This window comes from Anser brachyrhynchus (assembly GCF_964034855.1).
Source record: "Anser brachyrhynchus genome assembly, chromosome: 3".
Taxonomy (NCBI): Eukaryota; Metazoa; Chordata; class Aves; order Anseriformes; family Anatidae; genus Anser; species Anser brachyrhynchus.
The window spans coordinates 120,917,781-120,944,146 of NC_137696.1; the positions used below are offsets into that span (position 1 = coordinate 120,917,781).

Consider the following 26,366-nt stretch of genomic DNA (forward strand, 5'->3'; position numbering starts at 1 on the left):
GGCTCAGCAGAACTTTACAGCGAGATGTGCATTTTGAGGAAATGCAACCTGCAGCCATGTGGTCTTCGCACTTAAATCAACGCCGGGCAGTTACTGCGGGAATGCCCATGACCCAGGGTTAACCCTGAGCGTGGCGTAGGAGCATGTAGGATTTCCTGACAGAAGGAAGAATGGGAACAGAGCGGCAGATAAACAGCTTTTCTAACCTTTCACCTCCGAGCCCAAGACAGCACTTTGTTTCTGAGGAAGTGAAAGTATCTTTAATAGCTCATTGTTTTGACCTCTGACATTCGCATGCCGGAACTCTTAAATCACGGGCTTTTTACATACTCCGGACTTCCGATAGGGATTTTTGCACATTTGGCATCCTTTATAACTGCACATCCTTGTTGAGCTGTTCTTGTGTATTTATACTGAATTTTCACTTTAGAGGTCCGTGTTGGTGTGGGTATATACATCACTAGAAAAAAAGCTAGTTTTGTAATTGAATCTGGCTGCAGATGGAAATTTATTGCTTACTGCCTAGTTTTTGCCATATTATTCATGTTAATGGACTACATAGTTCTCATTATGTAATTTAATGACTTCTTCTCAAAATTCATGTCCATTTTGTCATTCATAATACATGTATAAGGCTAAACTGTAGAAATTACTTTTATGCCTGAAGTAAAGCTGGCACGTTGCACACATCTTTCATAGTAAACATTTGTAAGAAGAGAGCATACTTGTTGATTAAGTCCAGATTTGAGCTTCTGAATTCAAAAATAAGTTGCCAGCTTGATTACCTTTGATTGGTTGACTTTTGATATCTCTGAGGTTTATAGTTCTAGCTTCCTATTTTCAAATTCGATCTGATCTCTATTAAATCAGGGGCCGATTTGGACAGATTTATATGGTCACTATTTCAACCCATTATATACTTTATGAAGTTCGGCTGCTATAGCAGATGACTGCACTAACAAGTCAAATTCTTGAAAAGCAGACTTCTCTTAATCTGCATCACGTTTTATGATCAATCTTTTTCTGTTTTGAACAATATGTAATAGGTTGTACATGGCTTTACGTAAGTTAAATTCTGCTAGAATTATATAGCACTGCATAGAAGGAAACGAATATCTCCAGAGGGTGATTCACATCATCCTAAAATTAGTTTCTGCATTAGATGAGATGAATCACCTCTTGAGGAATTTATTTCCTCAGCTGTCTAATAAAGGGATCCTTTAGCGGTTGTCTGGGGTTTGAATATCTTGGAGATAGGCATAAATGTTGAGAGATTAATTGCATCTAATTTGCGTCAGAATACTAAAATGAGTTTGAATTTCTTTGCATATATTTTAGTTATGCAAATAGCAAAACTTTGATCATATCAAGCAATATAAAAACAAAAACCCAGTAGAATGAAAAAGGTCTGTACATATTTTGTTCAGGCATAATTTCACACAATGAATTTAAGTTTTAGTTCAAACTCAAGTAATTGTTCAATAACTGATATGTATGTATTTATAGATGCCTTAATATTAACCCTTAAACTGTATTTATATGTGCTAAGACTAGAGTTTCCAATCAAAGTTATAATGTCCTTTATGGATAGGTGCAAGTAGTACATGTCTTTGTTGCAAAGCAAATTGTGCCTACAAAAAAGGGTTCAACAAGGAATTGAAAAATATATTAATCAGCAGGGGACAAGTCCTTAAACAATTTACCATTCAAAGTGGAACAAGCTCTTTTAGTTGCACATTGTATTGTCCTTTTTCATTTTGGTAAAGTTGGTTTAAAAAAAAAAACGAAATTCTTAAGAATTCCTCTTTAACTATGTATTGTATGAAAGCTGGGCTGAATCAATGGAAAATGTAGTAATATTATACTGCTATTAAAAACTAAAGTTATCTCATCCCCTCGTGCTAGGGTCATAGCTCCATGGTGGTGCTTCAGATGTCCTGTTTGAAGGCTGATGGACGATAAGATGATGATGTGCTACATAAATCAAAGGCTGTTAAGGAGTTATCTGCCTTGTGATGGGAGCATACTAGCTGGGTGTTTATTATCAGTCAACTACCAGCAGTTAATTCCCTAGACATGCTGACTATGGTAGTAGTACTACAGAAACCTGCCTTCACAGAATTCAGTTTAGCACTAGATCTGAATTTCAGTCCATTATGTTTAGTTTCTGATGTATTGGATGGCTTCTGAGAAGAGAGTAGATTTGTTTGTGGAAGACATTTTAGCAGTAGCAAAGAGTTCACTAAAGGGACATGAAAAATTACACATATACACACCAAAAATATAAATGTGCTTATCAACTGCAGAACTCAGAAGTCCCAAGTACTGCTAAGTAACCTTATCTATCCATGAAAGACTGTCACAGCACATTGCAGCAGCCTTGGACTACATCCTTTAAATGTTTTCTCCACTGGAATTCTTTGAAAACTGTGATAAGTCATCACTGAGACTGTCATGAATGACAGAATTCATGTTAATGGAGCTGTGGTTTACTCCCTGTCAGCTGAAGTGTGTCTGCTAAGAGAAGGACTCTGATCTCTTCAACTGATGTCAAATGATTTAAGTCAAACCTACTCAGCTGGCTTTTTTAGAATGCAATAGTGTCAACTTAAAGGGACTTCGGTTGCCCCAAATCATGTTGTACATGATATCTGTTTTTTGTTGTTCTTTTTTCTCCCGTCTTTTGTCCTTGTCTCCCTGTGGAAGACTTTGATTTCATATAACTTGTACTGCTATCTAATAATTACTAATATTCCACTCCTGCTTCCTTTTGAATTTGTTTTAGCTTTCATGTTTTAAATATTCATATATGAGCACTGCATATAGACACAGGTCACTTTTATTTGTTTCAGGTTTATTACTGTTGAAAATTAATTGCCTTTTACACAGGCAGTGTACTTGATTGAGAATCAGTCCTTTGGTCTGTACCGAAGCACAGAATACAAGTTAACAGGTGGATAATTGATGCTGGGAGACTTAGATTTTTTAAGCCCCTGGCAGTAATTCATGGATGGAACGCCTACAGTGAGTTGCAGAGATTCAGCAGTACATCAAGTCCTTAGTAAGTCCATAATAAATGCAGAGTAAGTTGTTTTTTATAGTAGGGTCTTAAAGACTAAGTAGTCATTTACCACAACTGGAAAAAGGGAAGGTGAAAATGCAGAGCAAGTGTAAGGACGGGTTTAGTGATATGAAACATGAAGTGCTGTAACATGATTGGTGTGAATTTTGTGATCTCAAAGGGCCAAACCTTTTCTGCACAAATATGATGTGCTGTCTTTCCTTCCCAGCTTGAGTGCTGCCTCCCTTAAGCATTTTTTTTTTAGAAAGGAGGAAGAGGGAAAACACCTTCACTTGCCTGTCCAGAGAAAAAGGCACTAGCAGTGTGAGAGAGAAGTAGGAAACAATGAGGATTTAAACAGAAACAAGGAAAGGTATTTTTTTGTTCTTTATGTCATACTCCTACAACTTTTTTTTAAAACCTGAATTGCACTCATTATTCATTTGCAAACTGGATTTTAATCACTCAGCCTCTGTGCTGTTCTCAGATCATATAGTTTCAGGCTTGTTTACTGTGTTTTTGAGCTGTTACACTTGTAACCTTATATGTGTAATTGTAGAATTTCTGACATTCCATTTTAAAAAGAAAGAATTGAAAACAGCACATTCATTAACAGCAATTGCCCACTGATATAAACAAGCAGTGTGAAGCACTGTTCACTCTTGATCACAAAGTTATATGCAACTGTCACTTATGCCACCCCAGTAACGGGAAAAGTCCTTGTTTTATGAGTCTGTTTTAAAACAGTAATAAAGTTTCCTGTGCAGGACATTAATTAGAGGGGTTATCAAAATAAGACAAACTAATATAATTTGTGATTGTACAAAATAAAGGAAGTTGAGGGTACCGTAGGGACCTAATGAATCACAGGATGGAAACAATCTTCTGGCTAACTAAACATTCAGACTTTGTACTAAGTCATAGGGTGTATATACAACTCAGCAAACCGGAACACGCTGTGTGTTTACATGAATGGGATAAAGGAGTTCACATAAGCCATCTGGGAAAAATCCTTCCACCATTCATTCTTCTCCTACTGTAGAGTAAATTAAACAACATACGTGCATTTGCAGCAAACACGTGGCACACCTGCCCTGGAAGAAATCAAACTGGAAAATAAGTCTGTAATACAAAAAATTCCCTGAGTGCTAGCAATGTGCATTTGTTAGTACTTCTCACGTGTGATGGAAAAGAGAAGGGACTTTATCTCTAGTAAGTAGTTTTTAATTGTTATGTGTGCATTTACATCCTTTAAATGTGGTTATCATTTACATTATGGTAGTGCATTGGTAGGAATATATATTTTTTCTTTTCTGTTGTAAATTGCGTCTTTCACGTTAATTGCTGTGGCCGCAATTCCCAAACTTGATTTTGGAAGTTTTATATTGTTTAATTTTTTTGAAAGATTTTTGCATGGCTAAAAACAATGGCTCCTTTAAAAAAAAAAAAAAAGTTCAATTTACAGACTAGTAGAATAGGTTTTGTAGTTCTGAGTATACACTTTTTTCATAAAATGTATATATGTATATATATATACATATATATATATATACACATAGTGTATATATGTATATATATTCATCTGCCATTCTAGAGATCAAATACTCTTACTGTTGTACCAAACAAGGTCTGTGGGAATGTATCATTTGGGGGTGAGGAAGGCACTGGTTTAGAAGGGCCCACATTCAGGCACAAGACTGTTTTCTCAATTTCTTGTTAAAAATACATATTTTTTTCCTTTTCTACTTCTTGATTGGTAGGACTTGATTTTAGTTTACTTGAGAAAATGGACAGTATTTCATTTTTAATATATTATCAGAAAATAGTTCTAAAGGACATATTTTACAGAAATTATGAATTGTAAATGATGAACTTTTTACTGACTTCTTATGAAAACTTGTTCTTTCTTCATCAATAATGTACACGAAAAGCAGTGTCCTGGATTTTCTACTTAACATTTGCTGTTGCTTGTTCACCTTATTCAGATATATTTATTCTAAGGCATAGAATCTACTTCATTTAATAATTTTATTTTCTTTCCCCAGAAAAGAGTTGAGATGCTACTTTTAGGAATTTCCACATTCCACCAAGCCAAACAGTAGAGGGCAAATTTGGAGCTACTCCTCTAGGACAGTCACTACAAGTTCAGGAAGCTATTGAAAAAGAAAGAATAAATAAATTAATATAGCAGAAACTGTTTAGTACTAGAAGCATAGCAAGCTTGCTTTTGAGCAGAGATCTTTGTTGTACTTCAGGAGCAAATACACAGTTGGGAATAGTCTAAGGAGTCTCAGTCTGTGGTTCTGCACTCTATGCCTTTTCTTAGGATGAGAGCACTTGATCAGGTATTTTCTTTCCCATAAGTCTTTCTTCCCCGTAGTTGACATAATAGACGGAACGGCTTTTTACCTGGTGATGCGGAGCTGCGGCTCAGCATCTGGGATGGATCTCACTGATCTAAAGAGTGAAGCCTAAGACTCAAATCATTTATCCAATGTTGTTCTTCCAGCTGTGTGAAGCTGTCAGAATTTTTTAAATGTTTAGCCTGCATTCACTTTCAGGAAAACTAAGCTGTGAAGTGGTATAAATCATTATATATTTGTTTTTAGCTGTATGTTCATATTGTGGTACAATGTGTTCTTAGGGTAGTCTGAACCATCTTAACTCTTATAGTCATAACTCTTGTTATGGCTATAAAGTACTTTTTCTACAAAGCAGCCACCTTATTTATTTGGTGCATATGATGCACCTGTTCTGGTCCTGAGTCTGTGTTGTATAGTCTTCATGCTTTATTTATTTCAGAAGATAGCATGGGCATTGTAAATGAGGAAACAGATTTCAGGAAGGGAAAATATGGTTTCTTTTGAGCATTTCGATATTTTATTTTTTTTTGGTCCCAAAGTACAGATAATGCCTCTACTTTTCACTTGGAGGCTGAGAAGATGTTAACGTCTATGAAAGACTAAGGTACTAATATTAAGAATCCTATAGGAAAAAAAAAAAAAGGAAAAAAAAACCAGAAGGAAATGAATAATTATGTTCACATAATTGTAGCCACATGTTCAATAATGAAGAGAAAAAAAAGCAAACTGTTGACTAGATTGAATGGAAAAAGCAATTTGATCAATGGTTAAAGATTGTCTTATAGTGCTTGTAAAATAAAAAGAATGAAGGTAGTGCAGGCAGCCACAATCCTGGTGTTTCCTGATTTTCTGTATCAGTCTTTGGGCTTTTGATACCAACCACATAGATTTATGTGTTGTTCATATATAGGCATCTATATGTCTCTATAAGCAGGTCTGCTTTTTACATCCCCAACACAATGGATTCCTATTTAGGCTGTTTAGCAAGAGGAATTAAATATGTAAGACATTTCACTCATGGGTCTTTGGAATCAATTGCATTCCTAAATGTGTATGTACTCAGTTACCTTGGCTTCTGGGGCTTTTACGAATAACCTGATAAGCTGATCCCAGACTGAGTTTCCAAAATACAAATAGATCTATTTAATTTTTATATATGTTAGGAGTATAGTATAGATTGATAGCTGTCAAAATCTTGGCTGAGTAAGTAAGCAGTAGATTGTTATTACACAATATGATGTACTCTGTTAAATCAATGATTTGTCAATGGTTTTGCTCTGATTTAACATGCTTTTGCCAAGAGTATTTTTGACACGGACTAAAAAAATGTCTCAAATCATTTAGCTGTTTCTGGATTGGAATGAAGGAGCAATCTTTCTGTCCATGGAAAAATCCTAATTATGTCCCAAGTTTCAGAAGTCAAACAGAAAACTGATATTCAGGGTTTCTTTCTTCCCTGTACTTGGTATAGGTATATTTTATATATGTGATATAAAATGAATATTGTATGAACCTGTAAAATCTATACGAAGACCCAACTCGTCTCGTCTTCCAATTCTGGCAACAGTTAGTGTGAAACTCTAAATGAAAAGAATCTGAAATTTATCAGTAGTCCTAATACATGAGTATTTGATTAGGAAGATGGACCTCAGGTTAATTTTGAAAAGCGTCTGTGCATCTTTGAAATCTGCTTCAGAGTCAAATAAGCGAGGGATTTTTACTACTATATTTATCATTTTGCTTGTTTTATTTCAAATAGTTGTCCAAATATGTTAACTGTCAGTGATAGGATGGTAACATTCCTTCTGCTTTTCCTTGGTGATCCTGAGCGGATTCATCTGAACGGAGGCAAACGTATGTATCTGTACCTGAGATAATCACGAGAAATTACCTTTTTTTGTCAGGGGAGATACATCAGCACTTCCAGGATGTGATGATGTGAGTTCAAAAAGCATTTGGACAACGCTGTCAGACGCATGGTCTGATTTTTTTGGATAGTGCTTTCGGGACCCAGAGTTGGACTCAGTGGTCCTCGTGGGTCCCTTCCAACTCAGGATATTCTATGATTCCTCTCCTAATGCAGTGATTTAACATTCAGCCATCCATATAAAATCTGCATTTTTGAAGTGACGTGACTTTGATGACTTCCACCACCTTTATGACAGCACTGTCTCTATTGTTTGTTTTTTTGTTCTTCATTGATTTTTTCAAACAAAACCGAAAACTTAAAGTTGCAAATGGCACAAACTGATTTGTGGATGTCTGTGGCAGAAGAAGAGTAGTGTTAAATTCTGCATGGTCTCTAAATGTAACTCATAGAATGTAAAGGTCATCTCAGAGTGTTTAACAGAGCAAATTCATTGTAGTTTTTAAATCACCTTATCTGATTTCAAGCAAACCTGATAGTTTCGGAATAACTTTTTTTTAGGAAGATTGGCTTGTTAACAGTGTTATGCAGTTACAAGGAAATGTGGTCACAGCTGGTTCTGGTTTCTTAGCTAATCCACCTGATTGGAAACAACAGGTTTTTGATATTTTTCCATTTCTTACACTGACACCTAGTGTTCAGAGTTCTTGAGTTTTCTAATACTGCACTTTGTTATTAATAGATAACAGCTAATACTGATTTTCTGCACCTTTGTCAAAATCCTCTGCTTCTGTTGGTCTTAAAAAGAAAACAAGAATTGAAGGCAAAGCTGTTACCAAGGATCGAAAAATTTTTACTTTGGAATGACAAATAGTACGGCACTATTGGAAAATTTGGCAAAAGCTATTTTACTTCTTGAAGTGCTGCAAATTTGTTTTCTTAATATTTCAGAGCTTTAGTTTTGGCAAATACAACTCCTTTGTGTCTGTAAGTGTCACTGGCCAACAAAAACAGCGATAACAGCAGAAACCGTTAGATCAGTATTTATTTAATTGTGGGGGATATCAAACGCGTTTTATTTCAGTGTTCTTTTATCTTCAAGCCACGAGTTCAACCTGATAGGAGTATTGATGGCAGCACAGTCCTTGAGTGGACAGAAAAGGAGTTATACACAACAACTAGCACAAACAATCTTTTCTTATCTCAGACTTGCTGCAAATAAATGCAGAAATCAAAGTATGCATTGTAACCCATTCCTGACAGAGGTGACATCTGACAGTAAAATGTATGCTTTACCTCCCATACCTGTGATTTTACTATGTGTTAACTGAATATTTTTTGTCATATAAGGTGGAGCGTATGAATTTTGTGTAGCTGTATCTAGAAGTATAAAGGAATGTTTAAGCTTTATTGATGGGTTCTCCAGAAAAGTGAAAAATATTCAGGTGGAGAAAATGCATTGTAAGCTTATCCTTGATCCTTGATTTTAATACTTCACCTTTTTCTTTTCATGACTTTTCCTATAAGTGAACCAAAACCCCATCTTTCTGCACCAAAGCATAAGTATTTTAAATTTGCTCACATTCACTACGTTGCTTTCTCAGGAAACCAGGCGGCAGTGACAATTCACCAAATACCCACCTAGACAATGGCCTCCTTTTGAGGAAACAGTTGATTCTTACCCAATTCCCTAGCAGGTCTGAATGTGGCCATAAAAACGTTCCCTTTATATAAACTTTGGTAAACTTTATTCTCCAGATTTCGCTGTTTTAGGCTGAAGCTTTCCCTCCAGGGATGTCGTCTTTCTTCTAGAGCTATCAACTGTGCAATCTTGTTCTGTTAAGACTGAAAATTGAAGAAAAAATAATTGGTGTTTAAAAAAGCACTGTGACAGGTACGAGACAGTTTAGCGTGAGGTCATGGAGGAAGTGGCTTGGTCAGAGGGGAGCTAAAAGGAAATAAATTTGAGAAATCATTGCAGGAGCTCTGTAGCAATTGACATAGGGATGGTCCTCTCAAAAAGTATAGGCTTTACAGCCAATCCTCTTCCACTGAATTATTTTCAACACTGCTTTTAAGTACAGTGGACTACATATGGTAGTCTATATATATACTTATATATTCCCAAACTAAAATACCTGTTTTCATACACTGTTCCTTTGAATTGGAACATTTAAGCTGTAAGTTAGGCTGTCCATTTTCTTATATCTTGGGTAAAGGCGTTGCACTTCTCTGTGTGTAAATGGCATATTGGATACTATGCTGCCAAGCTGGCTATCAGTAATTTATATTCACGTCAGCCAGTCGTAGTGTTTATCAGAGGAATAATCAGTCAACAGAGAGAAAGGGTACTTGTAGGATATTATTTATTTGACTTCTTTCAGGCATTTATTTTCAGAATGAGGTGAGTTTGGTTGCAGAATGGTGATTTGTCTCTAGTGACTATAAAGGATGCCTTGGGTGACTGTCTCATGGATCCCTGTTTAGCCAGGTAGCTCCCACCTAAAAGTTACAGATGAAAGTCCCCTTATGACACAAGTCATCCTATGACAAAAGTCTTGAAGCTTCCAAAAAGCAGGAGGATAACTGAAACTTCTCTGATTAAAAAAAAAAAAAGAAAAAAAAGAAAAAAAAAAAGAAAAACTCAGAGAAAATAAAGACTTTGGAAACCCAGCTCTCTGGCCTGGAAGAGACATGTAGTGTCCCATATATGAATAGTTTCAAGGAAGGGGATTTATGAAAAGTTGGGTTGGAGCTGATCCAAGACAGAATTAGAAGAGGGGAAGTCTGTGCATTAGCTGAAAACTGCATGTTCTCTTTTTTTTTTTTTTACAGATGAAGAGAGAGAAACAAATGGGAAAAGATTTGGAGAGACAGTTTGCATTGAGATATGGGTTCTTTAGAAAAGAGCATAGGCTGAGGACATCTGTACGCTGTGAGCAAAAGTGCCAGGGAGCAATGAAAAATCGAAAACTAAGTAGGCAGGATATGATGCATGTACTGAGGTGGGTCAGAGTTGGGAAAAAGGCCAGAGATTTATGACAAGGGAAGGTGTTCAGGAAGGAAAACTAGATGCAACTTTGTGGGAATGCATATATTATCTGTTGTAGCAGAAAAAAGTAAGGAGCTAAAAGAGGAACTATGATTGCAAATGACGAATAGGAAGTGTAAGGTTCCTAAAGAGTTGTTTAAAGAAGTGAAACAAAGATGAAAACAAACTTGTAGTGGAAGAAGTTTGGAAGAAGATCCCATGACCCTCTCTTGAAGTGTTCTCCAGCAAGAGAAAAGGAATGCACACAATGAGAGACAAGGAGATTTGAAAGCTTTGAAAGCTGTGGTTCGTGCACTGAACCTCGCCAAACCTTCTCAGGTTTGGAGAATCAGTTTGGGAAGTAGGTTTGCAAGACATTAAGTACTGCTGACAGGGATATAATCGAGAAATTGAATAATAATCAGCAGAAAAGTTGTTCATAAACTGATTCTCTGATGAGGCCAGATAAAGTAGGTGGATAATGATGCAAAAGGTGGAACATTGCTATAGGCGTCACCGGGAAGGAGAACACACGAGCAAGAAGAAAGGGACAGACAGTTTTTACATCCCAGTCAAGAATCCATGGCAAAATGGAAAGTCTCATAACAAATGTTTCATCTATGGACATCACTCTACACATGCAAGTCTGAATGCATGCATCGTTGCATTGTCACCTACTTGCGTACATGTATGTACATGCATATATATATATTATATACATGTATAGAATGAGATTAATAGTGAGTACTTATATAGTGATACACAGCCTGATGTTAATATATCAAATACAATATACTCACAAGACCCTTTTCCTAGCAACCCTTCTTACAATACTCAGTAGCTCCATATTTTGTAATCTGTGATTTTGGAATATACTTTCACAGTGCTTGTCATTTTCGTCTTACATTCTGCCATCATCATTCCATATTAGGAAAAAAAAAAAAAAAAGGATCACTTTTCTGATGAGAAATTAAAGTACAAGGAAGACTAAGTGGATTTTCCCAATGTCATGAAATAAATAAATGGCAGAGCTGAAAAAAATTGACTAGTTATAGCTGAGAGGGAAGCTGTGCAAAGTTATTTTATATTGATGGTCTATGTCTCAGCCAATTGGATTTTTATTTGACAATCCAAAGGTGTAATAACTTTTATTGTAAGAGGAAGAAAAATACACCAAGGCTAATAAATAATGGAGGACCTACTAGGGATATGCATAAATGCGTATCCTGTTCCTATGTATATACAAGCTTAATTGTGTCTCTTTTAATTTTGCTGTTTGATTCAATGGGATTGTCAGGTAATCATCCTTTTGAAAGAACAGAAGAGGATAAAATTTCAAATAACTTTGTTAATCTCTTCTGGCTGTTAAAAGAAAAGATTTATTGGTATCAAATTTTATTGCATTCTTAGAATTTACGAATTGATTGGCTGCTAGTTTAGCTTACTTGTCTCTTCCAGTTAGAAACCCAAACACAACAGAAGAAAGACATCACATTGAAGCTGACATGCAACAAGTGAGTGAAAGTTCACTTGGCTTTTTCTCTCAGCACCAGGTGCAAAAATTGGCTAAAAGTGCTGTGGCAGGCAGTTATTTTAAAGCAGTTTCTGGTTTAGTGTTTTATCAAGCCCAGGAGTAAAATATTCTGCAACTACTGCAGTTTCACAAACCTACTTTTTAAGGTAGAACTCCGAATTGTTTAACTAATTAAAATGGCCCGGTACAAACATTAATCATACCATAACCATTAATGAGAGGGTTTGTGGGATTTATGGAGGGTGGTATTAAATATTTTAAAAGTGTGTATCATTTCTTTTTTTAATATGCACTACATTTGCATTATTCAAATATACCAGAGGTTCTTGAAGTCTTCAGGAGTATTTGTGATTTCCTACATCCCCTCTTAGGAATGATGGAGTATGTATATTTATTTCTGGGGGAAAGAAGAAAACTCCAGCAGTGTCCTTGGCTTTCTGGTAGGTTTTTTGTTGAATAGCTGCTATGTACAGCTGTGCATTTTGCTTAAAAATAATACTTCTCTAAACTGCAGTTTTCTCAAAGTGGGAAGGTGGTGGCTCAATGATGACATAAACTCCAGAAGTGTAGAGTTCAAGTGGTTTGCATGTGGGACTGCCAAATAACACGGGTTTGGTTTGTTTTTGTTTTATTACACCGATCCTCCTCCCCAGATGTCTTGGATTTCTGTGGTACCCCCCTTCGCCTTTGATTCTTGCTCCTTGTAACTAACGATTTTTATTAGTCATCCTGCTAATACTCAGCATTTTTACTCGGCACCTGTTGTCTTCAAAGCACTTTTGAAATAATAACTGGTTAATCCTCAAGCTAGTCCTGAAAGGATTTCACTTTCATTCCTCTTCACACGTGAAAAGTGAGCTAAATGACTTGTCTAAAATTGTGCAGAAGTTTTGACACCTGCCTTAGGACTTAGTCTGCCTGTCCTGTGTCTGTGTGACCCAGGCCAATCCTCTTGCCTCTCCACACATTGAGTTTGTGGCACACCAGTTACGAGCGGAGCATTTCCTTTTGGTTAATGACACATTTATACCCTGATTGCTCTGGAATTTTGATCCTGAACTTTGCAGAAGAATTGTGCTGCAAGAAGCCTCAAAAGGTCATCTGAGCCATACCTCTGATACTGAATTGATTTCAGCCTTTCTTCATGAATGCTCTTAAATCTCTCTATATGTATATAGATACATATATATACCCACACTTACACGTACAATTATTTGTTGAATCAAGTCCCATGTTGAGAAGACTTATGAATAAATGCCTCCTCAAATTTTGGTGTAAGCTATCAACAGTTGCTTTGAAGTGCTTGCACAGAATATCTTGAATTGATATTCCCGTGGGAAATACTAGCACGACTAAGAAATTTATTCTGGGAAAGATGCTGTTGCTAAATCTAGTTCTATGAATTCGGGAAGTATTGCTTCCTTTTCCTTTTTTTTTTTTTTTTTTTTTTTTAATGGGCCTGTGGCAAGAAATCTGTTCACTATCTCAAGTGAGGAAGTGATCTTGCTTCTGTAATAAATGCGCAGATAGTTTCACCATTCTTGGCCTGCCCATCTCAAAGCTACAACTTTATGGAAACAGAATGAAATAAAGTGTTCTCTAATACGTCACAAATCATAGTTAAAACTGGAAATCCAGTCTGACACTATGGTCTTGATTTGTATAGTTTGCCTACTCTTTTTTATTTCTGCAAAGCAGTATGCGTATTTGAAGGCTGGAGTTTCAGCCAGGATTTTCAGTCTTAACTGTGAATTTCCTTCCTTTAACAGGTTTAAAGCAAGCCTTTCAGATTGCTTCAGTATAGCTTTTAGTACTTGAATTTCCTTTGTGTTCATTTTGGTCCTTTTCCAATATTTAGGCATGTATTTAGGAAACTCCCTCAAATCTCTATGAATGGGAGCGGTTACAATAGAAGGTGGTGGCATTTCTATTATACTAACGTTAGTTTCAAATGATGCCTAATTTTGAACTCAATCAAACACTGCAAGTTTAAAATTCTGGTTCTTGCTCAAGCGTTAAAGGGTTCATGTCCTGCTCAGAGATGCCCATTATTACTATGTCTGGCTGGAAAACAAGAATTCCGTCTCCTGAAAAGTTTAGAGGTTTTGACATTTGCTTGACTTTTGCATCAGAACAGAACTATAAGCTTTTAACATTTTTGTAAAAATCTACTGAGATGAGGAACCTGATCTAGCCAATAGTTGGAGAGGAAAGACCAATATTGAAGCCTCAGCTCATTACTTAAACCCCAAACTGCATCCCCCATATGCCAAGTGCCATAATATAGGACTGGTGAATACTTCGTTTAATGTCATTATGTCTCTCTCTGATCTTAACCACGGACCTGTGAAATGTTACTGAGTGTCTGTATCCAGAATTGTTTGTTTCAATGAATAGGATTTTTCCAATGGAAAACTATTTCATTTAATAGTACTGACCAGTGTTCATGATTAAATATATCATATATTTCACATGTGCATGTAATACAAAATAATATTTAATAGTGATTATTTATAGCTCAAAAATTCAACTTAATTTTTAAAATCTTTTCCTTCAGCTGTAGCTGGAATGTCTCATAAAAGCTTGTCTATTTTGGTTTACTCATTTTTAATGGTAATTTATTCTTATTAGTGCTTAGCTTCCTTATTTACAAAATATAACAAAAATAAATTTGAAATCTTTTGCAGATTTAAACCTTTTGTACTAATATAATACTATATTGAATTCAGCAAAGTTTTTTGTGAACAGGTTATGTGAGTCACCATTAGATATACCTATTGGTAGTCTGATCAAGTGATGTATTTTTTTTTTCTTAGCACATACAATCTTTTGATATTAATTATAAATGAAGAAAAATATTTTAGTGTTTAAGGAGAGCTACTTTCTTATATTAGGACAGTTTTTGAAAAAGTCATTTTAGACAAAACTTAACCTGAGCAAGTTAAATATAAAAAAAGAATGTTCTTTATTTTCCCCCCAAAAATACTTGCTGCATCAATATTATTTGTTTGCATGGATAAAGTCTGTTACAATTCTCTGCTACCATGAATTGTTGACTCCAGCTCCATTTCAAAAATACTGTCAATCATAACGTAACCGTTAAAATAAATGTGAATATCATGAAGTATTACTCCTATACATCCTTATGAAAAAAGCACTTCAATTACAAAAAGTAAATATTGTCCTCCTTCAAACTCTTCCTGAAATTATCATCTATTCTAATACCTACAAAAACTAGCCGTGGTAGCTGAATTTCTGAAACTTGTTATTACGTTGCACATTATGTGTGCCTATCTGTCATTTACTACCCGTCATCCTGGATTGCAAGCCGTATAGAATCATAGAATCAGAGAATCATTAAGGTTGGAAAAGATCTTCAAGATCTTCTGGTCTAACCATCACCCTACTACCAATGTCACCCACTTTGTCACAACCTCCTTCTTTTTCACATGATTGTGTGATGGCCATCCTTTTATACCACTGACCCATAAATATCAGTAGCATATTGTTGATGGCCTCTATGATACAAATATTGAATAACTATATACTAATACTAATAAATTGGTGGAAAAAAAAAGATTAATCATTGAATTTAGCGTCTTTGAAGAAATTAGAATTTCAACTTAAGAAAGTCACACGGCTCTCAATTGAGACATTTTGATGTAACAATGGTCTAGTGTGATAGAGTTGTCTAAATTGTGTACTTGCTTGTAGTACTATGCATGACTGGAACAGCTGCTCAAAATCCTGGTAATGAAAGGTGGACATCTCACCATTATGCATTTTGTTTGCATAATATGTGTATTTATGGTCGTGAAAATGTCTACACACCTGTTTTGGTAAACAGGAATAGAATATTCCTTGTTCTTAGGTCTGGTAACTTCCACTCCTGCAGACCTTGTGCATACAAAAGATGCGTAAGAGATACGATAGGTCAAGTTGGATTCCCATATCACATCCTTCTTTATCAGATAATTGGTTTTGTTTTGTTTTGTCGTGAAAGCAGTTAGATTTCAGCTCTAGCAGAGACTTAATGTTGCCCAAAAGTGTTAGATATGGAGCAGTTATGGAGGATGGTTAACACAAAGCTTACATCTCGTGCGCTAAGGGAAATGGCGTGTCGTTACGCACTTGTATGCAGTGCATTTCATTAGTGTTGGAGACAGCAGGAGGCTATTTTGTGGAAATGTTTCTGTCACTGTCAGTAGAAACATGCCCGTCTAGTTGAAAAATGGCCTACGTCTTGCCAGTTCCCTACTTCTAAGCAATTGCGGTGGGAGGATGTTAATCTTAACCTGTCACAATCCCTTTCAAATCTAAATTTTTATTAAGCTTCCAAATGCGTTAGTAATATAAATATGGGAGACACAACTGTGTTCTTATGCAGGAGCTGCTACCGTTCTCAGACACAGGAAATGTTTTTATCAGTATTAATTGGATTTCAGCCGTTAGGTGTGCTGTAACTCACAGCCAGGTAGTACACAGGAATGCGGACCCCATAAGGCAGTCTTCAGTCAAGTCAAGATCACTGAATTACAGATTTTCTGTCTGTTTTACTGACTGTAGACTAGCAATTGCATGCATTCAAACTGAATGATCTCTGCTGAATTTATTGTAGATATCCCTGCCTTTTTGCAGAGACAGTGAACACATCTACTCTTACAGTGGTCAGGACTCTTTTTGGGAAGATCTAGTTGCCTAATGGTGGAAAATGTAGTTTCCCACAGCCGTTGTTTATTCTCTGAATTCGTATTTTTGTGTCACAGTCTTTTCCTGTGATCCCAGATTCATTTATTTGTGGATTTTTTAATTTTTTTTTTTCATTTCCAGTTTAGGCAGATGATTACAACATAAATTTGGTAGATGGGTTTTTGGAAATGTATTTGGAATTAGGTGCTTTGTGTGCTGGTTAGCAAGAGAGGTATACATGTTTCCTAATGTAGACAGACAGAAAGACAGGATCCAGGTCTGGATTTAGCCTCTATGCATGCATCATGGCAACTTGACTTTGTAAACATCTACTGTAAGTCACTTGAGGAGCCCCTAGACTCTCCTTACTACTTTGGCTAGATTTCTACTGCCTCTAATGAAAGCTTAGACACCTGGCCTGTGTAAACACACACAATTGGAGGTGTCAATCTCCCACTGAATTTTGCCCCCGAAATTCTCATTGCAAACCTCTGAAGTAAAAGTGTGTGTTGAACTGTGACTTTATTCTCGGGTTTCTTCTTTCTTTATATGTATTACTGCTGTTGTTACTAAGCAAAGCCTTCCCTCAGCCCTTTAAAACAAGCAGTTATCATTCTCTTATGATTACAAATAGGTGACAGAATTCAAGGGTGCTCTGTAGTGGTAGGAGGAAAAGCAGCATCTCTGTTGTGTCAAGGCCAAATCTCTTTCACCTAGCCGTGGTGCCTTTCAGACTGAGTTGATGGCACCCATACGTAGACCCAAGTTCCTGAGAGAGTTGTTGTAGTGGATGGAAATCTCCTCTTATCTTTGAGTATCTAACATATTTGTTGCATAAATGAGCATATTTTTGTTCACTTGAACATAAGTATTCAGATATTTTTGAGAGGGAAAGTCATGAGTGATGATGAGTCATGGCCATTAAGTTAAACCTGTAGATTTGCCTGTTTTTTTCTGTAATTGCTGCTCCAATTACCACCTTGCTCCCATGTTTTCAGGTAATCAGCCATAAAATGCCACGCATAAGCTGTTCTAGCTGTAGGAGTATTAACCTTGAGCTACTTTGCCTTAACCGAGTTACCCTGAGTACCAGTGTGTGGGGTCATTCTCACTCTTACTCTCATTCAGATCCAGCAGATGGGATGGTTGGACCAGATGATCTTGGAGGTCTCTTCCAACTTTAATGATTCTATGATTTTGGGAATTTCCATTCCCTGCGTGCAAACATAGGGTCAGGAGAGGGATGTAGGTCTCCATCCACAGCCCCACATATGGCACCAGGCTCAAGCCCTACCTTGAGGGCTGTGAGTCAGGTTTGAAACTCCGGTGGCTGGAGGATGGAACTGAACCCGTCTTTTTGGCGAGGGCTCTGGTCCATATGAGCTAACACAAAAGAGACTGTTTTTGCCCAAGTCTATATGTTCTTAATTGAGGTGACTGTTGAATTCTTTGCAGAACTGGGTGCTGTTGGTGTAGATTGGGGATAGGTTGAGGACTACGTCCTGCCAGGGTGAAAGTCATTAGGTGACAAACCTGCCCCGAGCATTTCAGTCCTGCTAAAATGATGTCACTGTGGTATACAATTTCAGACATGCCTATAAAATACAGTGGCCATCCCTGGCAAAAAATATGGGTTCTTAAATTCCTTCCATGTTCCACTTGAGGAGCAATGAGATGTTTATAGATATGGGATAAATCCTTATACTGAATTATGGTTTCTTGCCTGAGTTGTCTCTCTGGAGCAGTTAAAGGAAGGTTTTATCACCTTCCTTTGCTCAAGTCATCAGAGCAAAGAACTACGTGGTATCCTTCTGCAAGAGCCCGTGGAGCTGTGTGGGCATTTAGGGGCTTTTCCCTTTTGAAGTAGGTACTTGAATGAGATACTGAAATAGTGATGTTCATCAAACAAATCTTCTGGTGAGGGAACACAAGGAATGCTTTTACCACTTCACTGCAATGCCTTAGCTGGAGCCTCTATTTGTTACCTTTGCTCTGAACTAGCGTAACTTTTTACTCATGCCTGAATAATAAATTTAAGATGCTTAATAAATTTAAGATTCCTCTCTGTCAACCAGCATCCAGGCAAGGAAAGCTTATTTTTTGTTTCCAAGATGTACTTGCTTCACACATCACAGCATCATCGTCCTGATGAAATTGGTGTTGACTGAGAAATTTCAGTATGGGACAGGGCTGCAGGAATAAGATCTAACAGCCAGAAAATTGTACAATTTAGCTAAAGGAAGGAGTTAATAATTAAGATGATATCACTACTGTATTTAGTATTTGCTAGAGCTGAGCAGTCAACATAAAGCTGTCTGAAATCAAGACGTTTTTATGCTGTATGCTTTGGGAGTTTTCCATAAGTGTACTGGAGGCAAACTGGAAAAGATGTGTCGTGCCACTGAATGTGAAATGACATTAGAAATTTTTTGCCAAGGTGCTTTTTCTTCACAGCATATTCCTTATGTTATTCCTTATTCCTTATGTTATTAAGCATGATGTTCAGGGAAAACATCCCATCTGGATAGCATTACCTGTAGGATGTGCAGCTTGTATGTATCTTCTGGAGGTTAGCGTCTAATGTTAAACAAAGGAAGCTGATTAAAAACATCTGTAAAACATTTTCATAGTTCATATTTTATACAGTGGGTATTGAATTACCTTGCACATGACTGCATGTCTGAACTAAAAATAATAAGGTAAATCTTTTCCTTTTATTAAAATTAGTATAATATTAATTTTATAGTTAAACTACATTTAACTGTTTCCCTACTTGGCACTAGAATTTAATGCTGCTGACATCACTACGTATTTTACATGCCACTGAAAAATAATTGTTCATTTATCGATGCAGTATGCTACAATAAGCACATTTTAGGTGCAGTCAAAATATAAACATTAGATTGAAATACAATTTCTTATGTAAAAGTGTGGCATTTATTAAATGCTAAAGGAGAAACTTGCCAGCTAAATGTGTAACGTTTCTGACCATTAAATAATACTATGTGAAATAGTTATACAGAATATATAAAATGATTGTAGTACTGCCCACTTAGGTATTATGTTGATTTATGAATTCAGTTGGAGTCCCTAGTAAATACCAAAATTGCTGATTCTAGGTCAGTATTTATTAGGTTGGTAAATTTTATGGAGAGGAAGGATTTGTGCATCCCAGAACTGACAGAGAAAGGTGTTATTTATGTAGTTAGAGTGAGAATGCAGTTGTAATTTCACAGCTGAGCTGAAAAAAAAAAAAAGGTTATATACTTTCCTTCATATTCTAAATTACTTTCTAAAATAGCTTATAAAACCATGTGTATTACAATAGTAAATATTATTTCAAGATCTAAGAGGCTAATGCTCCAGATTTACTGTTCAGTGTCATGAGCAGAAACCTCTTACCTTTCCAAGTTTGATGCAACATACTGACTCAAAGGCACATACCAAAACAGAGAGCAGCAAACATTATTCTCTGGGAAAATATTTTGAAATTCAACAAGTGTTTTGAAAATGATTATCATTATTGTTTATTGTAAGTGTTCTAAGATTGTGAAAATAAAGTGTTGCTCATAAATACCACGCAGGCTGAATGGCCAAGGGCAGTTCTCATCTCTCATATGCAGACTCCTACCCAAAGCAGTTTCATCCAGCTTGAGTACTCGGTTTTATTATGTTTTTACCAAAGTTCATAAAAACTGCAAGTGGAGTGAAAAATGTGGTATGTATATACAGTTATTTTTGTTCAACAAGACTGGACCAGCACAAAACCATTTTTTTTAGAACAATATAACATTAACAGTTGCCATTTCATCAATTAGTGGCCTTATCCCTACAGAGAAGTGTCTGGTATCTTATCTGTGTGCTGAAAAGGCAATGAGCAGTTTTATCATTGGAAAATTAAAAAGACATGTTGTACCATGGTAGTGAGATTTACGGACTTTATCTTGCTGTGCTGTTGGGAATGTATGTTTCAGCACTGATAATGTAGCACATTAAATGGCTGAGAAAAAATAATGCTTTTCTGTAACTCTATCTTAAGACAAAATGCCTTAAAATCATTTCTTTTGCTCCCTGCGAGATTAATATTTTTGCCTGTGTTACTGCATGTGGTGTTTGGCGTTGCCCAGTCTGGTAGCTGGAGAGAAGCGAGGCTGCTGCAGCTGCACATCCCCAGGTCCAGCCAGCATCAGGGTGAAGGTGGCAGTGGAAAACCCATAGATACGAGTACATAGATACATTTGTAAGTGTGTGTGTGTATGTATATATACAAGCAGTACGGATCCCTCCAGCAGCTTGGCTTACACGCTCATGCCACCAATAGTGGGTCCAGGCTTATGGCCCTACCAGTAGCCACCCTGAGACCAGTGGCCACCAGCCAGTCTCTCCAGCAGCTGGTCTAGATCTCCTGGTCCCTCCAGCAGCCCACCTGTAGACCCCCTGATCTCACTGGTATCCAGCCCAGACTTATGGCTGCTTTGATGCGTGGTACCCAAGGCTCTTATCCTGCTCAAGGGCAAGTCCAGATTGATGTTTGCAGGTGACTACACACCGACATGCACGTTGACACACAATACACACACCCTGGTCTCATAATTTTGGAAGATTATCGAATCACTAACAGGAATGTGAGCAGATAATTCTTTTAAAAATACAAAAGTCAAAGTTGTAATCAGATGGTTATCGCACCTTAGAGCTGAAACTGTCCCAGATTCCTGTCCTGTGAAGGTTTAGGGGGAAAGATTTTTTGGGTAGGTGGGGAAAAGAAATTTTCAGTAGGTTTGGAACTGTATCAGTTCACCAACTGTGTGTCTCTGCTGTGTAAAAGATACTCCCCCATCACACAGTGAGCTGGATGATTGCTTCAATGGGAGAGTTTATGGACAAAACCAGCAGCCTGGGGCTCCAGTGTCTTTATCACAAACTGCAATATATGAAGTGCAAAGCTGCAAAGTTTACTTGACAGTTTGAAGCCAGAGCAATTTACTTGACCGAGACCTTAATGCAACTACTTATAGTACATCATCATCATTTGAACAGAAGGGATGTGCTTTAAAGCAGGAATCTGTGGTGTTTGCCAGACGGGGCTCCAAGCTAAATTCTAGATGAAGAATTGCTGTTACCGAGTTTGCTTACTTTGTAATTGCAAGTGCATTGGGGATACTGGAAGAACTGTTTAAGAATGTTGGAACACCTGCATATGGCACAGCACCTTTATTTTAACAACCCTATAGGTGCTCATGCAGCAAATTATCACCCCAATGAATTCCCTTCATTTTGAGTTGAGTCTTTGCCAAACAAAAGACTCAGCTGATAGAAAGCTGGCTAAGGCACAATTGGTTTTGGATTATAACCCTGAATTTAACAGCTTGGGTCAATGGATGCATTTTTTTTAAAAAATGCCATGGTTACAAACTTGTTAAAAGCTGAATTAGTTTGGGATTAAGCAAAAACTTTATCAGATCTTTTAAGACTGTATTGGTTTATGTCCATGATGGTTCTAAGATTACTGCTCACTGTCACTCTGAAAATTATATTAAAATATTAAAGCTTTATTTATTTATATGGCTTTCATATAATTATTACCTGTGAAGGGGTTATCTTATTTCTTACTTCACAGGACATTTTTATTTGTTTCTTCCTGAAGCATGAGCTGGATATATCACAGATAAATTGGGCTGAATAATCTTGAGTCATTGCTCAGTGTGTTTTTCAATGAAAACCATATATAAATCACGTCTGCTAATTAAAATGAATAATTTTAATTAAAAATCTAATCTCTGCAGGTGCCGAGAGGCTAAAGATATTACACATACACCATGCTTCTACACCACTGTAGGTTAGTTTTTGTACCTTTTTTTCTTCCTTTGTGAACTTTCCTGTTACGATCTCCCTCCTTCCCAGTATGCCTATTCATTACTTCTGGCTTCATGGACAGTCTGATCCCTCAAGGTGCTTAACTGAGTGTCAGCTGATGCAATGACATTGTTCTTATCTCAAAATGCTCTGTTAAGAGATAAAATTCTCAGATTTAAAATTCTTAAGGTAGGGGTTTATCACTTTAGTTGTCCTTAGGAGATAGATATCTTTTGTAACAATTGAATTCTCATAAAAGAGCCACCAACAAAACTATTTGAACTGTAATGGGAGGGTGGAGACAACTTGCCTGCCTATTGAAGTGCATCTTTCATCATGAGAACAATAGCTGGTTCTTTTCCCTTGTCAACTGACCATCTTTTTTCCCTCCATTAATTAGCTGAGATCTTGAACAATTCTGTCCTTGGCCTTCTGCTGCCTGTTCTGATAATCCCTCAGGATACTCAGGATAGGATGACAAATCACAAGGAAAGATGTTCTGATTTTTGTTCCACTGCTGATGAGACAATGCTGTGTCTTGTACATATGGAGATAGAACTGATTTCCTGAGTTTTGGGCTTTGTTATTTATTGATTGTGTTGATGCTCACAAATTACCCAATGCCTCTGAGCTGCGTTTCTACATCTGTAGAGAGGAATCTTTCTACGTCTTAAACTATAAATAATATATATATATTCTACGATTAAGCATCCAGGCAGGAGGGGACACCTAATATGTCTCTCCCACCACACTTTTCATATATTCCACTCAGAAGGCTGCTCTGGGGGGCAGAAAGGGAGGCATTGAGAACATAAGAAAAAAAAATTCTTTCCCTTTTCATTTCATGTGCCCCGTGTTACATACAGCTGCTAGGAAGAGCTTTTAGGAGAAACTGTAGGGGAAATTCTGTTTGCTTTCCAGCCTAGATGGAAACTTTGTAGATTTTTCTTCTGAATTCCAAACAATTATCCACTGGCATGTGCAAATACAGTTTTTCATCAGGCCAATCAACCACATCTGGTGGCAGATTTTTCTCAGGTATTGCAAAACCCTTTTTATGAGGCCAACATTTTATTCTGCAGAATAAAGATGTTTCTCATTCTTAAAAAACGAATGCATCAGTTTTAAACATTTACCATAAACACTTTTTTTTCTTAATTCCAGTAAAGTAGTGAGCCATTTCTGCTGCACTTTATCTCAAGTGTTTTAAAGGAAGAGCGCCAAGCCTGCAGACAGGCATCCTTACCTCCATAGCCTGTAATTTTAACAGATGACAGGTAATCCTTTCTGGGCTGTGAATTCGGTGATTCATCATTCACATCTCTGTGTCTAGAGGTGGCAAAGGCCTCGAGGTAATAAAGCTGAAGAAAGCAGTAATTTCTAAGAACCCACAAAAGATTTTGAGAACTTTCCAACCCGTGTTGATGAATTGAGGGATCCAGGAAATGCATATCTACGGGTGTCATTTATTGTGAGTACAACATTTGCCGGATGTGCATTTGATGATGCTTGGTGGGAAAAGAAGAACATCAGATGTGACTGAATGTGTGTACATCACTGACTGAGTGCATGTATATGTCATTGCATTAACAGCAAAAAATTAGTTTTTCATTTCTTCTAGGCCTGGCTTTTGAACCTCATCAGAAAAAAAAATAAAAATATGCATCATCTTTAGTATCTGCATTTTGACTAAGCAGGCAAATTATTTCTTTTCTGGAAATAACCTAAGAGAAATGAATTAATCCATGTTTCCACTTAAATTTAGCAATTATCAGGCCTAAAGTTGATATGGTATGTGGGTTTTGTAATAATTATTATAAGGCTTGAAAATAAACCTGTTCTGGATTAGAATGAGATTAAAACGTCTTGATGTTCTCTTTGAATACAGAAAAGAAGCTTGCCTACTGAAGGGCTCAGTGGTGTGCATAGTTGCCTAGCGTACCTCCTGGTTAATATTCAAGTTTCTGCTTGATTCATGCAAGGGAATTTAAACTTTTGCTCTCCTATGTGATATCTCAGCCCAATCGTCTTTTGTTCATTTTCTCCTGGGTGAGCTATTTCACTTTTTATGAAGATTTCAGTGTCTGCTGGCCAAGCAGAGTGAGAGGGACCATGTCCTTAGCCTACCAGAGCTTGGTTGTTCACGCGTGACGTGCTTCCAAACAAACAAACCAACCAAACAAAAAAAGGTGGTTTTTTTTTTTTTTTTTTTTTTTTCCTGAAGGAGTCCTTCAAAAAGAGAGTGAAAAGCCCATGCCCTCGCAGTCAGGTTTTTGCTTTCAGCAGTGAGGATTGGTTTCATTTGGTGGCAAACAGCCTATGCTTCATTTGGAGAAGGACCTGGGGGTCCTGGTGGTTGACAGGTTGACCATGAGCCAGCAGTGTGCCCTCGTGGCCAAGAGGGCCAATGGGATCCTGGTGTGCATTAAAAGGAGCGTGGCCAGCAGGTCAAGGGAGGTGATCCTCCCCCTCTACTCTGCCCTGGTCAGGCCTCACCTGGAGTACTGTGTCCAGTTCTGGGCTGCCCAGTACAAAAAAGACAGGGATCTCCTGGAAAGAGTCCAGCGGAGGGCCACAAAGATGATACGGGGCCTGGAGCATCTGCCCTGTGAGGAAAGGCTGAGGGACCTGGGTCTGTTCAGCCTGGAGATGAGAAGACTGAGAGGGGATCTCATCAATGTGTATAAATACCTGCGGTATGGGAGACAGAGGGATTTGGCCAACCTCTTTTCAGTGGTTTGTGGGGACAGGACAAGAGGTAATGGCCACAAGATGGAGCACAGGAAGTTCTGCACCAACATGTGAAAGAACTTCTTCCCGGTGAGGGTGACGGAGCACTGGGACAGGCTGCCCAGGGAGGTTGTGGAGTCTCCTTCTCTGGAGATATTCAAGGCCTGTATGGATGCCTACCTGGGCAGCCTGCTCTAAGGAACCTGCTTTGGCAGGGGGGTTGGACCTGATGATCTTTCGAGGTCCCTTCCAACCCCTTCAATTCTGTGATTCTGTGATTCAGTTGGCCCTTGCTGGTTTCTTTCTCCATTTCCATTTCACCCTATGCATGCTTGCTAATCTGCTCCAGTTTGGCAGTTACGCACTCTCCTAGCAAAGCTCTTGGGCTTTGCAAATTACCAGTATATTGTTAGCCCAAATGTACACAGATAGTTATGATACCTGTGCGTCTAAGCAGTCCTTCCATATGCGTTATTCATATGCCCTGGAGAGAGCTTTCCCTTGTAGTGAATTCTGAACAGAAGAATCATAAAATCATAGAATCATAAAGGTTGGAAAAGACCTCCAAGATCATCTGCTCCAACCGTCCCACTACCACCAATATGACCAAGAAGGTCAAGAAGAGAACCAGTAGTACTAAAGGACTAGGAAAATGTCCAGGCCTACAAGAAGAATCCCAATGACTTATGAGTTGGAGGCACTTAAACCCACTTACTGGGTGATTGAAGGAGGTAGGTGTTACTTTGCTAAGAGATACGGTTGCTTCTCTGACAGAATCCATTTTCACTTGTGTATCTATCTCTATGGTTGGACTTTTAAAGCTCGAAGTCCACTGAATGATGTGAGAGGTCTTCCTCTCTTTCCTTGTACTTATTCTTTCCACCACTGGGCAGAAGTGGTATATGTCATTTTTCAGAGTGCCATATTTCACACTTCGGTTTAATTTGGCTGATAATGATTTGTTAAGCAAATGTAAGTATGTAGAGCACATGCTGGCTCTCACACATAAAGCATTCAGTCACTTCAGCAGTTCCTTTAAAATCCCACTCCTGCCTTATAAAAGCTGCAGGTGCAAAACAGTTTGCCTCTGTACTAGCTCAAACAGAAGATAAAGGTAATATGTAATATGTAACTTTGTATTCAGCATAGCTCCTTGGCCATTATAATGTAAGAAGGGGACAGGGTTGGTAGTTTCCATCAAAAATACATATTCCAGTGAATGGCCTTGCTCTTACCCC

General features: G+C 37.5%; 1 protein-coding gene and 1 long non-coding RNA gene across 4 annotated transcripts in view; both read left to right on the top strand.

The window, feature by feature from the left end:
• SUPT3H (SPT3 homolog, SAGA and STAGA complex component) overlaps window positions 1–26,366 on the top strand; it is a 280,720-nt gene that overhangs the window by 142,949 nt on the left and 111,405 nt on the right. The window lies entirely within an intron of this gene.
• Window positions 1–26,366, top strand: part of LOC308193143 — a 30,450-nt gene that overhangs the window by 1,475 nt on the left and 2,609 nt on the right. Inside the window, exon 2 of the long non-coding RNA XR_013949414.1 lies at window positions 1–26,366. This exon is cut by the window's right edge and continues 2,609 nt beyond it. This is a non-coding gene — a long non-coding RNA (uncharacterized lncRNA).